The sequence below is a fragment of the Bos javanicus genome, chromosome 17, assembly GCF_032452875.1.
Source record: "Bos javanicus breed banteng chromosome 17, ARS-OSU_banteng_1.0, whole genome shotgun sequence".
NCBI classification, from domain to species: Eukaryota; Metazoa; Chordata; class Mammalia; order Artiodactyla; family Bovidae; genus Bos; species Bos javanicus.
This window is the reverse complement of record NC_083884.1, coordinates 40,827,448-40,843,169: the sequence shown is the minus strand read 5'-3', so window position 1 is coordinate 40,843,169 and position 15,722 is coordinate 40,827,448.

Sequence of the window (15,722 nt, the reverse complement as noted above, 5' to 3'; positions counted from 1 at the left end):
GAATCGCATGCAGAAATACAGTCAAGAAGGCTTTTTTTCACTTGTGTGGAAACCAAATATCAAAGCAATTATTAATAATATAACCAAGTTTGTGCAAATGATTTTCAGCTCTTGATTTGGATACTATGAGTATGTCAGCTGTCTCCCGCATGGTATAATAGTGATTGTTCTCAATTAATGATTTGATTGCTGTCAACTTCAACTGGCTTACCTGACCATGAAATGTTATCTAGAGAGAAATCTCTAGCATGAAACTTCAAAAACCACTTTTGACACGTTTGACCAGTCACAGCACCTTCTCCATTCACTACACAAATCTTTTTTTGTGTTTCAGTTATATTTTTAGCTTTCTTGAAATAATAAAGCTTTTATGCTTTTATGCCAAAATGTTGCTTTTTTCTTCCATCTTCAATCTTAAAATGGGTACACAAAAATTCACCAATTTTGATAAGTTTTTTTTAATGCATGCTAATATGAGAGCGATCACAATACAATTTAACAAAATCGTTTTCAATGAAGTTAAAGACAACTAAGCACTACTAGAGCCATCTTCAGAAAAAAACGAACAAACATTTTGACCAACCCAATACTAGAAAGATAAAACCTAACATTATCTTTAAACCTACAAGTTTTAAATATTGTGTAAGAAACACCAAGATATGTAAAGGGCCTTGAGCTCCTCATGACGTTAGTGCTGGACTTGGTTTATTCTTGCATAACTCAGTTTTGACCTGATATTATAAAGCAGTTTAGGCTCCTATACGTTTTGTAAGTTATTCTCTATCTATAGAATGTGCTCTTGCCATTCAGTCGTTCAGTCATATCCAACTCTTTGCAACTCCATGGACTGCAGCACACCAGGCTTCCCTGTCCTTCACCATCTCCCTGAGTTTGCTCAAACTCATGTCCATTGAGTCAGTGATGCCATCCAACCATCTCATCCTCTGTAGTCCCCATCTCCTCCTGCTTTCAATCTTTCCCAGCATCAGGGTCTTTTCAAATGAGTCGGCTCTTCACATCAGATGGCCAAAGTATTGGAGCTTCAGCTTCAGCATCAGTCCTTCCAATGAATATTCAGGTTTGATTTCCTTAAGGACGTTGACTGGCTTGATCTCCTTACAGTCCACGGGACTCTCAAGAGTCTTCTCCAGGACCACAATTCAAAAACATTAATTCTTTGGCGCTCAGTCTTCTTTATGGTCCAGCTCTCTCATCCGTATTTGACTAAAGGCATTCCTGATAATACCAAAAACACAGAATGAACTACTTCCGAATTCTTTCTCTTATTTTGACCCTCAAAAACAAATAAACAAATGAACATACTGTTATGTCATTTTTACAGGTGGTCAGAATAGTACTATCTATTGAAGGGAATAGGTTCCTAGAATTCATATTTGAAGGACTTTGAATTTGATTATGTTTAGTGAAGCTAGGGTTTAATGGTTATCATATTCTTTATACAATTCCTGTTGATTGTTTTGTGGTTTCAGCTAGGCTTTGGTGCTGTGCTGTGGCTTCATCATCAAGATTTGGGAAGCAACAATGGGAAAGGAAGGATTTCTATGAAGTTGAGAGAAGAGTCATTCAAGTGCCCTGGACTGCACACCAAAAGCAAAGAGCTGATTTTGTATTTTCGCCCACAGAATGGAATATCTCACCTTGCTAAGAAGAAAGGTTTCAGAGAGGGTTTTGATTTTTTTCAGATCACAACGGTGGATCTATTTAAATCCTGGAACTCTGATGATTGCTCCAGAAATTCATACAACAGAGCATCATCCAAAAAAGGTCAGCTTTTATTGTTAATATAAAACTGTGAGGCTGGTGTTTGGATCCCTTTTCACAGAGGAGGAAACGGAGTACAAGACATTAAAGAAGCACCCCAAGACCATGATGTCGAGCTGTCAGGCCATGAAACATGCCTCCAAGGTCCCCAAGGGCATTGTTCTTCCTCTATCTGGATGTTTGGGAATATCTGCCAATAATAACAATTTTGTTTTTGTCATTAGTGATGACAGTTGTATCATTGTTGCTTTTGAGAAAAAAAAAAAAATGAGCCAACAGATTCAGTGCTTCTTGAATAATCCCTTAAAAGTGACTATTGGATCACACTGTTGAAAAGAGGCCGTGTATTCAGGTCATTAAAAAAATAAAAAAGCTTTTAAGCTTCAAATGGAGAATTTAGATCATAATTATTTAGTACACAGCTAAATTGCAACTAGATCTAGGAAAATAGAATTCCTCTGTACTCAGAATCTTGATACATGTTGGATGAGGACTCTATTCTTTTGGTTTACTTTTATAGCTAATAAGATACTCAGATATAATAGAGTGATAATATTTGCTGAAGTATTTCCATTAGCAGTACAACATCTACTGGGAAAAAAAACTGTTGTTATTCAGCCAACATTACTGAGTACCTAAAACCTGCTGGGCTAACATATCGTTATAAGAACAACAGAGTTGCTGTTTTTAAGGAGTTCACTGTTTACTAAAAGAGACAAATCATGATAATATATGTGCAATTTATGTATAATAATGCATATACATAATAATATGTATTATACTCAAGACACTGTGGGAAAAAATTGAAATATTAGACTTTGGAGTTCTCTAACAATTTTATAGAGGAGGTGCGATTTGATCTAAGTCTTCTTAAATTCCAGAAAATACTTCACCAGGCTAAGAGACTAGAGTCTGGGGACACCTGTTAATATTATACATATAGCATGGCCTAAAAATGATTTCCATTTAAGAAATTAAAAGCCAGAGAAAGAAGAGAAGCTGTTATTCCCAAAGCAGGGGGGAAAACATGGTGGAAGGTTAATAGCAGGACATCTGATAAGAGTAGGACCTCGATGCTCAGTTCATTGAGGAAAAAACTAATGCAGAATGATGGTCTAAATACATCAAAGTCAAACAGAAAAAGAATTCCCCATGAACTCACAATTTCACCCAGATTTGCTCAAAACTCACAACTATAAGCAAAACTTGGCTATATATAAGTACATAATTCTAGAGTACACACAGTATTTTCATTCCTTCTCCAAAATCTAATAATGTTTGAGAGAAGTTTAAATAATACCAAAACTCTTAATTGTTCAAAGACTAACTCATGAGAAATTTTCATTTGTATGTGGAAAACTTTTCCTTCTAGTCATGCTCTTTGCCTAAGGAGATTTTTTTTTAATAATTAATTTTTATTGGAGTATAGTTGATTTCATTCTGTCTGTCCTCTGATGGATGAGGATAAGAGGCTTATGAAAGCTTCCTGATGGGAGGGACTGGCTGTGGGGAAAACTGGGTCTTGCTCTGGTGGGCTCAGTAAATCTTTAATCCAATTTTCTGCTAATGGGTGGGCCTGTGTTCCCTCCCTGCAGTTTGGCCTAAGGCCAAACTATGATAGAGGCAATGGCAGTAATGGCAACTTCCTTCAAAAGGACTTATGCCAGCACACTACAGTTCCCAGGACTGTTGTAGTCAGTACCCCTGACCCCGTGGCAGGCCACTGTCGCCCACACCTTTGCTGGAGAGTCCCAAGCACTCCCAGACAAGTCTGGCTCAGTCTCCTGTGGGGTCACTGCTCCTTTCTTCTGCGTCCTGGTGCACACAAGGTTTTGTTGTGCCCTTCAAGAGTCCCAGTCATGTGGAAGTTCTGAAATCAAATCCCACCAGCCTTCAAAGTCAAATTCCCTGGGGGTTCTCAGTCTCTTTGGCGAATTCCCAGGTTGGGAAATCCATTGTGGGCCCTAGAACTTTTCCAACAGGGCAAGAACCTCTTTCTTATAATTGTTCTCCAGTTTGTGGATCGTCAGCTCAGTGGCTCTACAGTGGAGCTAACAGGGACCTCCTCCAAAAGGACTTATAACCTCAGATATACAGATGACACCAGTCTTTTGGCACAAAGCAAAGAGGAACCAAACAGCCTCTTAATGAAGGTGAAAGAGGAGAGTGAAAAAGCTGGCTTAAAACTCAACATTCAGAAAACTAAGATCATGGCATGTGGTCCCATCACTTCATAGCAAATAAATGGGGAAAAAATGGAAACAGTGACAGACTTTACTTTCTTGGGCTCCAAAATCACTATAGATGGTGACTGCAGCCATGAAATTAAAAGACACTTGCTTCTTGGAAGAAAAGCTATGACAACCCTAAACAGTGTATTAAAAAGCAGAGACAATAATACTTTGCCAACAACAGTCCATATAGTCAAAGCTATGGTTTTTCCAGTAGTCATGTATGGTTATGAGAGTTGGACCACAAAGAAGGCTGAGCCCCAAAGAATTCATGCTTTTAAACTGTAGTGTTGGAGAAGACTGTTGAGAGTCCCTAGCACTGCAAGGAGATCAATACCTGTCAATCCTAAAGGAAATCAATCCTGAATACTCATTGGAGGGACTGATGCTGAAGCTGAAACTCCAATACTTTGGCCACCTGATTCGAGGAGCCGACTCTTTGGAAAAGACACTGATGCTAGGAAAGATCGAAGGCTGGAGGAGAAGGGGACAACAGAAAATGAGATGATTGGATGGTATCACCGACTCAATGGACATGAGTTTGAGAAAGCTCTGGGAGTTGGTGATGGACAGGGAAGCCTGGCGTGCTGCAGTCCGTGGGGTCATTAACAGTCGGACATGACTGAGCAACTGAACAACGAACAACAAATAGTTGATTTACAATGTTGTATTAGTTTCTGCTATACAGCAAAGTGATTCAGTTATACATACACATGTATCCACTCTTCTATATTCTTTTCCAATATAGGCCATTAAAGGGTACTGAGTACAGTTCCCTGTGCTACACGGCAGGTTCTTATCTATTTTATGTATCAGATCAGATCAGATCAGTCGCTCAGTCGTGTCCGACTCTTTGCGACCCCATGAATCAAAGCACGCCAGGCCTCCCTGTCCATCACCATCTCCCGGAGTTCACTCAGACTCACGTCCATCGAGTCAGTGATGCCATCCAGCCATCTCATCCTCTGTCGTCCCCTTCTCCTCCTGCCCCCAATCCCTCCCAGCATCACAGTCTTTTCCAATGAGTCAACTCTTCACATGAGGTGGCCAAAGTACTGGACTTTCAGCTGTAGCATCATTTCTTCCAAAGAAATCCCAGGGCTGATCTCCTTCAGAATGGACTGGTTGGATCTCCTTGCAGTCCAAGGGACTCTCAAGAGTCTTCTCCAACACCACAGTTCAAAAGCATCAATTCTTTGGCGTATAGTATTATGTATATGTCAATCCAAATCTTCCAATTTATCCCTCCCCCACTGTCCACCTTGGTAATAATAAATTTATTTTCTTTGTCTGTGATTCTATTTCTATTTTGTAAGTAGTTCATTGGTACCATTTTTAAAGAATCCATGTATACATGATATCATGTAGTATGTGTCTTTCTCTGCCTAGCATTATTTCATTCTTTTTATGGCTGAGTAATATTCCATTGTGTATATGTACCACATCTTATGTATCTATTCCTCTGTCAGTGGACATTTAGTAGATTTTTAAAACTTTTGTTTTTGTTTAGTCACTAAGTCATGTCTGGCTCTTTGTGACCCCATGAACTGCAGCAGGCCAGGCTTCTCTGTCCTTCACCATCTTCTGGAGTTTGCTTGAATTTATGTCCACTGAGTCAATGATGCCATTCAACCATGTCATCCTCTGTTGCCCCTTTCTCCTCCTGTCTTCAATCTTTCCCAGCATCAGGGTCTTTTCTAAAGAGTCAGCTCTTCACATCAGGTGGCCAAAGTATTGGAGCTTCAGCATCAGCATCAGTCCTTCCAGTGAATATTCAGGGTTGATTTCATTTAGGATTGACTGGTTTGATCTCCTTGCAGTCCAAGGGACTCTCTAGAGTCTGCTCAATCACCACAGTTCAAAAGCATCAATTCTTCTGTGCTCAGTTACCAGATAGTTATGGGGGGTGGGGAACCCAAGCAAGAGCTGAGGCAGAGTATCAGCACGGATGCAGGCCCAGGCTCCCCATCTGCCACTGGCACCCCAGCACATACCCCAGGCCTGTGGTGCATCCATGAGGCTGGGCTCCAGGGAAAACACCTGGGCCACTGAGGCTCTTTTCCCAGTGCTGGGTGAGGCAGTGCTCAGGAACCTGCTGCTCTGCGTGAAGTCTCTTATCCAGATAGGTCATGAGCAGTCCCACCACTGGGACCAGCATGCTGGGGAGGAAGGTCCTCTGCCCACCAAGCTTCCTCATCTACACTGTGGACCCTGTGCAAGCAGATGGGAAGCTAGGCTCTTCCCAGGCCTGAGCCCCTGGCTGATGTCTGTCGCCCTCCCCACCGTGACCTGGGTGGTATGAGGACTGCTTTTCCTCTGGCTGAGATGGAGATGGTTGCCAGCACAGATGACACAAGGACTTCTCTGAACAGAAGTGGTGAAGGAGACCCCTAGAGACGCCAATGCAGGTTGCGTCCCGCATGCTGGCCCGCCCCTCTGCCTATCATCTCCATCAGCTGCAGAGTTGGTTCTGTGGACGGAGGGCCAAGGACAGCCCAGAGTTGAGCCCCACGGGGAAGATTTTCATAGAAGAGAGGCTGCTGGGATTCTCTATGGGCTTAGCCCCTCAACTCCTGGGAGATGCAGTTTTCCTGTGGACCTGCTGGGCACTTCATCAATGCCTACCTGGCGGGTGACTGCATGAGGGACACCCCAGGAGGGCTGGGCAATGAGACCACAATCCAGGTTCCCAGTTCAGCCAGGCCCTGGCCATCCGGAGCCACCCTAAATTTGTGATGGGGGTCTCAGTCAGCATGTTGACCTACCTCTTCCTGCTGCTCAGCGATCTCATGGCTGTGAATGACTGTGGGTTGCATGCCAGATTCCCTGCTCACTCCCCAGTGTTCCAATCTTGGACCCACTGCTGGATGGACCTGAGTGTGCAAGGCAGCACGTCTGAGGCTCCAATCTGCTATTCTGCTGGGTGGCATCAGGATCGTGCTTTGTCCTGAAGTAAAAATGAATTATGTGAAAACAACAGAAGGATCTCTGTTCATTTCCAAGGCAAACCATTTAATACGAGAGTAATCCAAGTCTATGCCCCAACCACTAATGATGGAGAAGCTGAAGTTGAATGCTTGTATGAAGACTTACCTACAAGACCTTCTAGAACTAACACCAAAAACAGATGTCCTTTTCATCATAGGAGACTAGAATACAAAAGCAGAAAGTGAAGAGATACCTGGAGTAACAAGCACGTTTGGCCTTGGAATACAAAATGAAGCAGGCAAACCCTAACAGAATTTTGCCAAGACAGTGCACTGGTGATAGCAAGCACCCTTTTCCAACAACACAAGAAACAACTTTGCACATGAACATCACCAGATGGTCAATACCAAAATCAGATGGCTTATATTCTTCGCAGCCGAAGATAGAGAATTTCTATAATCACAAAAGCAAGACCAGGAGCGGACTGTAGTTCAGATCATGAACTCCTTATTGCAAAATTCAGACTTATATTGAAAAGAGTAGGGAAAACCACTAGGCCTTCCAGGTATGACCTAAATCAAATCCCTTATGATTATACAGTGGAGGTGACAAATAGATTCAAGGGACTAGATCTGATACACAGAGTGCCTGAAGAACTATGCATGGAGATTCGTAACATTGTACAGGAGGTGGTGATAAAACCATTTCCAAGAAAAAGAAATGCAAAAAGACATAATGGTTGTCTGAGGAGGCCTTACAAATAGCTGAGAAAAGAAGAGGACCAAAAAGCAAAGGAGAAAAGGAAAGATATATCCATCTGAATGCAGAGTTCCAAAGAATAGCAAGGAGAGATAAGAAAGCCTTCTTAAGCGAACAATTCAAAGTAATAGAGAAAAAACACTAGAATGGGAGAGACTAGAGCTCTCTTCAAGAAAATGAGATATACTAAGGGTACATTTCATGCAAAGATGGGCATAATAAAGGACAGAAATGGTATGGACCTAACAGAAACAGAAGATATTAAGAAGAGATGGCAAGAATATACAGAAGACCTATACAAAAAAGGTACTAATGACACAGATAACCACAATGGTGTGATCACTCACCTAGAGACAAATGTCCTGCAGTGTGAGTGTGAAGTCAAGTGGGCCTTAGGAAGCATCACTAAGAACAAAGTTAGTAGAGGTGATGGAATTCCAGCTGTTCCAGCTGAGCTATTTTAAATCCTAAGTGATAATGCTATTAAAGTGCTGCATTCAATATGTCAGCAAATTTAGAAAACTCAGCAGTGGCAACAGGATTGGAAAAGGTCAGTTTTCTTTCCAATCCCAAAGAAAGACAATGCCAAAGAATGCTCAAACTACCACAGAGTTGCACCCATTTCACATGCCAGCAAGTAATGCTCAAAATCTTTCAAGCTAGTCTTCAAAAGTATGTGAACCGTGAACTTCCAGATGTTCAAGCTGGATTTAGGAAAGGCAGAGGAACCAGAGATCAAATTGCCCACATCCATTGGATCATAGAAAAAGCAAGAGAATTCCAGAAAAACTTCTGCTTCATTGACTGTGCTAAAGCCTTTGACTGTGTGGATCACAACAAACTGTGGACAATTCTTAAAAAGATAGGAACACCAGACCACCTTGCCTACATTCTGAGAAACGTGTCTGCAGGTCAAGAAGCAACGGTTAGAATCGGACATGGAACAGTGGACTGGTTCAGAATTGTGAACAGAGTACGTCAAGGTTGTAATTGCCACCCTGCTTATAACTTACTTGCAGAATGCACATCATGTGAAATGCTGGGCTGGATGAATTACAAGCTGGAATCAAGACTGCCAGGAGAAACATCAACAACCTCAGATATGCAGATGACACCACCCTTATAGCAGAACCAGAAAAGGAACTAAAGAGTGTCTTGATGAAGATGAAAGGAGAGTGAAAAAGCTGGCTTAAAACTCAATATTCAAAAAACTAAGATCATGGCATCCAGTCCCATCACTTTGTGGCAGATAAATGGGGAAAAAATAGAATTAGTGATAGACTTTATTTTCTTCGGCTCTAAAATCACTGCTGATGGTAACTGCAGTCATGAAATTAAAAGACGCTTGCTCCTTGGAAGAAAAACTATGAGAAACTTAGAAAGTATATTAAAAAGTAGAGACATCACTTTGCCAACAAAGGTCTGTATAGTCAAAACTATGGTTTTTTCCAGTAGTCACATATGGATGTGAGAGTTGGACCATAAAGAAGGCTGAATGCCAAAGAATTGATGCTTTTGAACCACGGTGTTGGAGAAGACTCTTGAGAGTCCCTTGGACTGCAAGGAGATCAAGCCAGTCAATCCTAAAGGAAATTAACCCTGAATGTTCATTGGAAAGACTGATGCTGAAGCTGAAGCTCCAATACTTTGGCCACCTCAGTTGAAGAACCAACTCACTGGAAAAGACCCTGATGCTGGGAAAAATTGATGGCAGAAGGAGAAGGGGACAACAGAGGAAGAGATGGTTAGACGGCATCACCGACTCAATGGACATGAGTTTGAGCAAACTCCAGAAGGTAGTGGAGGACAGGGAACCCTGGCGTGCTGCTGTTCATAGGGTTGCAAAGAGTTAGACACAACTGAGTGACTGAATAACAATAAAAACAAACATAGTTCAGTTCAGTTCACAAATCACCCAAACATCAATCACCCAAAAAACCATGCTGTCTGAGCCTGGCCACTGTGGTGAGGCCTGATCATTTCCAGGCACCTGTCAGATCAATGGAGCAGCACCTAGAAATGCTCCAGACCAGCTGGACTCTGGTTTCCATATTCCCCTTATATCTCTCTGGAAGCAGGGTTGGGTGGGGCTGAAGCTGCGACCAGTGGATTGATGACTGTTAGACCCGGGAAGTTGGGGTAGGGCTGGGGAATTGAGGCAGAATTCCCTACTTTGCAGATTTCCTGAGTCTCTCTTGTGCAAGGGACCAGAGAATGGCTTGTGGAGGCCCACGTTGGATGAGCAAAGGGTTGTGAGGTCAGGTGCCACCTCCCCCATTCACATCTCTGGGATCAGCCCCGGCTCTGATCCTGCTGGCCAGCTGGGACCTTTGCTCTCTTGCTTTGTAAATAGAATGTGATCCCCTTTCACAAGGCCACCAGCCTGTCCATGTCTTTGCTGGAAGCTCACGTTATTTTTCTTAACAGTGGCGGCACCTTCTGAATAGAAATCATGTGACTGCTCAGAACATGGCCTCCTGGTCAAATGCTTGTCTGTTTAATGGTGACGCCTTTCACGCAGTATGTGGTTACCTATGCAGTTTTGAATACCCAAGTGTTAGGCAGATCAGTGACTCTGCTGCTGCTAAGTTGCTTCAGTCGTGTCCAACTCTGTGCAACCCCATAGACGGCAGCCCACCAGGCTCCCCGTCCCTGGGATTCTCCAGGCAAGAACAATGGAGTGGATTGCCATTTCTTTCTCCAATGCGTGAAAAGTGAAAGTGAAGTCGCTCAGTCGTGTCCGACTCTTAGTGACCACATGGACTGCAGCCCGCCAGGCTCCTCCGTCCATGGGATTTTCTGGGCAAGAGTACTGGAGTGGGATGCCATTGCCTTCTCCGAATAATTCCAAACAGTTCTAGCCTAAATAAAATAGTGTGCCAGTATTGGGATCACTTCTTCAACTACTGCCAGGTGGCTTTATCATAAGTACTCAAAGTAATGAAACTAAATTTATTATTCAGATATTTTAAAGATACATTATGAGAACCACTAAGTTGCTTAAATTATTTATAATTAAAAGAAAAGTTAATGAGAAAAACAAAAATTAGAAAAGTCTGTTACAGATAGATTTCCAATCAAGACTTTATTTGGTATCATGAATCTCTCAACTTTTGAGCTAAAATTTCTAAAATTGGGGAGAAACTTTTGAACTTCAAAGAAGTTCTTATGGTAAAGAAACATGAGATTCTGAAAAATTCTGTATCTATTAATGTCATAAAAAATTCAGTACTTTTTTAATTTGAAAAATCATCAAAATTATTAAACTTTTGAAAATATTTTTTAAAGACCTACCACAAGAACTGACCTAAACACTGTTAAAGAAAGGGAATCCTGGCAAAGGAAGGCACTGATCTCAAAAATGTCCATCTCTTGTGTTAGCACAGCAAAACAAAATAGGTGTAATGTTCAATTTTTCTTTAGTTATTTCACTTTGAGTAATACTGGGGCACTATTTAAAAGAACAATCTACAAGAGGAAAATTAAACTGGTTATTCTAATTTTCATGCACCAATCGATTTGTAAACTGCCATAATCATGAAGTCATACCTTTTATGAACTTTTTTCCTCAATCAAGAGTACTTACCATTACCGTGTTGGACAGTGGTGCACTAAGTGATCTCCAGCTGCCACAAACTTAGTCCTACCCAATGTAAAAGTCCTGGGACTTCCCTGGTGGTACAGTGGAGAGTGATCTGCCCGCCAGTGCAGGAAACATAGGTTCAATTCCCAGTCAGGGAAGATCCCGCATGCTGTAAGCCTGTGTGCCACAACTACTGAAGTCCATGTGACTAGAGCCTGTGCTCTGTGCAGAAAGAGAAGCCTCCACAGTGAGAAGCCCGTGCACTTCAATGAGGAGTAGCCATGGCTCAGCACAACTAGAGAAAGCCCAGGCTCAGCAACGAAGACCCAGCACAGCCTAAATAAATAAATATATATATATAAGCTCCTAATAAGATTTGACCCTTTCTCCCTCAAATAAATATATTGATGATGATTTAAGGGGGAAAAAAACAGATATTTTAACAACTTTATGAAAAATGTAAATGATAATGAACTCAGATTGTGGGACTTTATGAGCTAAAAGAAACACCTTCATAATTTATAGTAAGGCACATTTTATTGTTTAAAATTATTTGTATACTATGAAATTTGTAGTATTTAAAATTTTAAACAGCTGATTTTAAAATTATTTGGGCATCTTTATTTTAGTGGAAGATAGTTAATTAACATTAAATTGAAATTTTATTTTTTTTAATTAAAAAAGTTTTAACTGTTTATTTTGTCTTGGAGTATAGCCAATTAACAGTGCTGTGATAGTTCAGGTGAACAGCAAAAGGACTCAGCCATGCATATACATGTATCAATTCTTTCAAACTCAGTAGTCTCAATCAGTTTCCTCAAACTCCCCTTTCATCCAGGCTGCCACTCTGAGCAGAGTTCTCTGTGCTCTACAGTAGGTCCATGTTGGTTATCCACTTTAAATATAGCAGTGTGTCATGTCCATCCCTAACTCCCGAACTATCCCTTCCTCCCATCCTTCCCCCCGCCAACCAAAAGGTCATTCTCCAAGTCTGTGAGTCTGTTTCTGTTTTGTAAATAAGTTCATTTGTGTCATGTCTTTTTCGAGTCTACATATAAGGAATGTCACGTGGTATTTTTCCTTCTGATTGACTTCACTCAATATGACAATCTGTAAGTCCATCCATGTTGCTTTATTTTAGTGGAAGATAATCAATTGCCATTAAGTTGAAATTTTAAATAAGCACTAATATTTGTTGCATGCTGATGTGTCACAAGTGTTCTGTACACTTAATTTACTTTTTAAAAAGTAAGCTGCACATTAAACAGAGTGAAGTAAGTCAGAAAGAGAAAGACAAATATTATATATTAAGGCATATATATGGAATCTACAAAGATGATACTGATGAACCTGTTTGCAGGGCAGCAATGGAGAGGCAGACAGAGAATAGACTTGTGGGCACCTTGGGGGAAGGAGAGGGTGGGATTAGTGGAGAGAGTAGCATGGAAACATGTACATCTCCATATGTAAAATAGATAGCCAGTGGGAATTTCCTGTGTGATGCAGTGAGCTCACACCTGGTACTCTGTGACAACCTAGAGGGGTGGGAGGCCGGTTCAAGAGGGAGGGGACATATGTATACCTATGACTGATTCCTGTTGATATATGGCAGAAACCAACACAATATTGTAAAGCAATTATCTTCCAATTAAAACAAATTAAAAAAAAATAAGTTACACATTCAAAGAGTACAATCAAAAGACAGAAAAGATATATACTGAAAAGTTATCTGGACACTCAAGAAATTCTTTAAAAATTTCCACCAGGAAATTGCAGCTTTAGAGGAAATCAATGCTATTCTTTTCTCAAGTGTTTTTCTTGAGCTTTTTTGTGATTATACAAACAAATGTGTGTGTGTGTGTCTTTATTTCCATCCTGTTTTCACATACTGTTCTACATCTTGTTTCTTCTGATTAGCAGTATATCCTGCAAATATCCCATTTGGTGACATAAATATTTCCTTGTTCTTTATTACAGCATGATATTTGATTGCATGCGTCCATCAGAACAAACCTTTAATAGATGGAAATTTAGTTTTTTTCCACTCTATTCTTATTATAACAGTGCTGCATTAAATATTTGTATACAGTTATCAGTTTGCTAATTTACAATATATCAATCTATTTAATAAATTCCAGCTAGAGGAATGCTTGTCAGAGTTATGTATATGTATTTGATAAATATTGTTAGATATCGCCAAATTGTTTTATGTGGTGTTTGGATACATTTACACTCCCCCAAGCAATGTATGAGAGTATGTCTCCACCAGACTTTCACCACCAAAGATGTTATTAATCTTCTTGATATTTGCCAATCAGATAGGAAAGAAGTACCTTATTTGTGCTTTAAATGGATTTTCTTATTAATCCCTATAACAATAAGTACTATTACTAACACCATTTTATATATGAGGAAATTAAGGCTTACAGAAGTTGGGTTACTTGCTCAAAGTTACTCAGATAAAATGTGGAAGAATCAGGATTAAACTCACTCTTGTCTGTGTCTTAAACAAAACTCCTAACCCTTAAGGATCACAAACCAATAAATAACCTTGAAACTTAAATTATACTTTTCATAATTATTTTTGATGATTCAGAACTTAGTTCAAAAGGTAGAGCAAAATATCATAGTATCTTAGTGTCAGCATTATCAATATAATTATCACTGAACAATAGTTGTATTGTCCTGGTTTAAAAAGCACCCTTGTGGATAGATGCCAGGTAAACTGGCTTCAACGGTCTCATATGCCATCAGCAAACATGAAAAATTCCATCCCATCCTCAAAAACTTCAGCCCTCAGAATCCACACTCAGTGGCCTCGTTTCATAGCTAGTTGAACACAGAGGAATGAATTTATAAAAATTGAAATAAAACTTCATTAAGCCTAAAATGTTGATGTCACAATAACATGCTTGGAATCTAAAAGGTAACACAAGGATTCCACAATACCTTTCTTCTCCATAGCTCAGAGTACTTGGCAGGTTTAAGTATAGGTCTTCCTCACAGGTTGATGGTGTAAGTCTGCAAAACGAACAACCGGAACCACGTGACTACTCCCTGCCAACTTTTGACATTATTAGTGAGACTGTGCATGGAGTGGAGAAACCAACTAGATGAAAATCATGTGCTCACAGCGTTTCAGGCTGCAATTTGGAGACGTCACACGTGCCCATTCTGGGTGTGGGCTCACAGCGTGTGACAGGTCTGACTTGTTTGCACTTCTCAGCAGTGTGAGTTTGAGGTCTCTGCCTGACCAGAGAGGTTTCGCAAAGAGGAAACACTGTTACCTCAACCTCAGCTCAGAAGCACCAAAGTCTGCCCTAGAATCTTCTGGGTGGCATTTCATGTCAACAAAGAAACCAAGGAGCACTTACTAAATGGTGTGGAGGCAGATGGGGGGTCCATCTAGAAAAACAATAAAGTCAGACATATATCTTACATCTTGTACCCAAATGAATTCCAGATGTATAAAAGATTTACATGTAAAGAAAAAGAAAAGTTACCTCAAATGGGAGAGGGCTTTTATGACACAATACTCAGAACCCATAAAAGAAAATATTAATGAAATAAACTTTCAATTTTAAAAATTCTGTATAGAAAAACCCACCATAAATAAAGTAAAAAGCAGATGATAAACTGGAGTTATTTTATTTTGTCGACTGAAAAGAAATACACAACGTAAGAGTTGCGAGGTAAGTTTTATTTGGGGCAAAATGAGGACGATAGCCTGGGAGAGCACGTAAGATAGCCCTGAGAAACTGATCCAAAGAGGTAGGGGGAGAGGTCAGTGTTATATATGACTCTGGTGGAAAGGGTACACAATCACGCATGCGTTTTGGCAGAGGGTTACTGCTAGTCACAAGAAGCAGATGTCTCTGTTAATGATTTTAGCACTTTTCTAGATACGAAATGCAACCATCGGGCTCATAAAATCTTCTCCTGAAAATATTTAACTCTCTGAAGGCCTTTTCTGCCAGTTTTTCCTAGCACAGAGAGTGCCTCATTTCTGATCTCCACACTGAACTCCTTTCAGGGAGTGCTGAAGGTCAAGAGCTGCAGCAGCACATGATATAACCCTTGTTAAAAAGTGCCAATATGTAGTTGAGAATTCTAGCTATTATCACAAACCAAGTACTCATTTCTGTAATGTACAAAGAGTTTCTACACATCAATAAGACCAATACTTTTAGAAAAGTGGATGAGGAATATGAACATATAGTTCTCAGAAACGGAAATTCAAATGGCTCTTATACTGATATTCAAATTCTCACATGAGAAAAGAAACACAAATTAAACAACACTGTGATTGTTAAAAGATTCAAAAGCTCTTAATAGCCTCCATTGGCCAGGCTGTATGGGAAACTTGTATGCTTATGCATTATTAGTGAAAGTAATTTGGTCATACTCTAGTATTTATCAGAACTCAAATGCTTATTTTC